Raw genomic sequence first — 1551 nt, forward strand, 5'->3', positions numbered from 1 at the left:
GTGGTTGGTATTAGTACCACATTCTAAGGGTATGTTCACACGTACAGGATCTGCTGCATATTTTGTGCAGCTGATTTTGTTACCCATTAACTCCAAAAATATGCAGCAGATCGTGTATGTGTGAACTTACTCTTACCCAGTGTTTCCCTACCAGCCTGCCTCCAGCTGTTGCAAAATCTGGGCATACGGGAAGTTTAGGTTTTGCAACAGCTGGAGGCACTCGGATTGGAAAACACTGGCCCAAACTGGCCATTTTTTTAATAGCCCCACTGTGTCCTACATCAATGGTATTTGATGTGAGCCAGTTATTGAAGCCAATAGAAGCTGCAGAACTTTGACGTCATAGACAAGTGATTACATCTTTATGCATGGGAATTGTACAGCTTCTCTGTGCCGCAGCCTTCATATCACAATAGACAATTAGGTGTGTAATGTGTGCACAGGTACACGTCAGAATGACAAACCACACATGTGGCCGGTTAGCTCAGTTGGTTAGAGCGTGGTGCTAATAACGCCAAGGTCGCGGGTTCGATCCCCGTACGGGCCAATTGTTTTCTTTTGTCCAATATTCATACAATAAAGACAACATAAACCATGTTACGTGTTATTTATTGCTACTCAATGGTTGAAACTGATTCTAAATTGTAGAAATTTTTAATTGTGCAGTTGATGTTATACAATGTTATCACACTGAAGTATGGCCATATAGACTTATGAGACGTACTAAACATATGAGACCGATAGCAGTGTGTGGCTCCTTATAGCCATTCCTCGTTAGTATAGTGGTAAGTATCCCCGCCTGTCACGCGGGAGACCGGGGTTCGATTCCCCGACGGGGAGGTGATGTTTTTATTTAAATAATAATTTTTTTTGACTGTCCTCTTGTGATAAATGTGTGACAATTCTTCCCTTCACCTATGCCATCACAGGAAGCATCACTAGCTGCGTCCTACATATATTACTGGAAGTCACATCCTATGTTCTCCAGGGACCCTGAGTGCTTTTAGGTCACACCCTGGTATATGTTATAGTTTGAAATTGCTATTACCAGCCCGAATATTGTATTGAGATTTTTGACCTTTCATTTGTATCTGTAATTCCCATGGGGGAAGATTTATCGAAACCCATGAATTGAAGGAGTGGAGCAGTTGCCCATAGCAACCAATCAGATGATTGCTTCTTTTATTTTTCGAGGGTCTTAAAATAATAATAAATGTATTAATTAATTAAAGAAGCTATGTGAAAGGTTGCTATGGGCAAGTGCACCACGTTTTCCCTGCACAGCTGTTGATAAATCTCCCCCAATATATTAAGACTTGTGCTGCATTTCTACACATAACATTTTATAATCCTAACTGTCAAACTTTATGATTTCCTAGTATGAATATTATGCCAAGTATTTTAGAATGAGGGGAAGAAAAAAAAAAATGAGCCTCCCCGTCGGGGAATCGAACCCCGGTCTCCCGCGTGACAGGCGGGGATACTTACCACTATACTAACGAGGATTGGCTATGGGAATGATGTTCTGCTTTCGACCTGTACGTCTACGTA

At 41.4% G+C, this 1551-nt stretch overlaps 3 non-coding genes across 3 annotated transcripts; 2 read left to right on the top strand and 1 right to left on the bottom strand.

Annotated features, from left to right (window-relative positions):
• The first annotated feature begins 473 nt into the window (after window positions 1-473).
• Window positions 474-547, top strand: TRNAI-AAU (transfer RNA isoleucine (anticodon AAU)). The gene has a single exon. It is a non-coding gene; the product is annotated as a tRNA-Ile (tRNA).
• A 221-nt stretch (window positions 548-768) lies between these two features.
• Window positions 769-840, top strand: TRNAD-GUC (transfer RNA aspartic acid (anticodon GUC)). Its single transcript has one exon. It is a non-coding gene; the product is annotated as a tRNA-Asp (tRNA).
• Window positions 841-1433: 593 nt separating this feature from the next.
• Window positions 1434-1505, bottom strand: TRNAD-GUC (transfer RNA aspartic acid (anticodon GUC)). The gene has a single exon. It is a non-coding gene; the product is annotated as a tRNA-Asp (tRNA).
• Window positions 1506-1551: the final 46 nt, after the last annotated feature.

This window comes from Hyla sarda, chromosome 4 (genome assembly GCF_029499605.1).
Source record: "Hyla sarda isolate aHylSar1 chromosome 4, aHylSar1.hap1, whole genome shotgun sequence".
Taxonomy (NCBI): Eukaryota; Metazoa; Chordata; class Amphibia; order Anura; family Hylidae; genus Hyla; species Hyla sarda.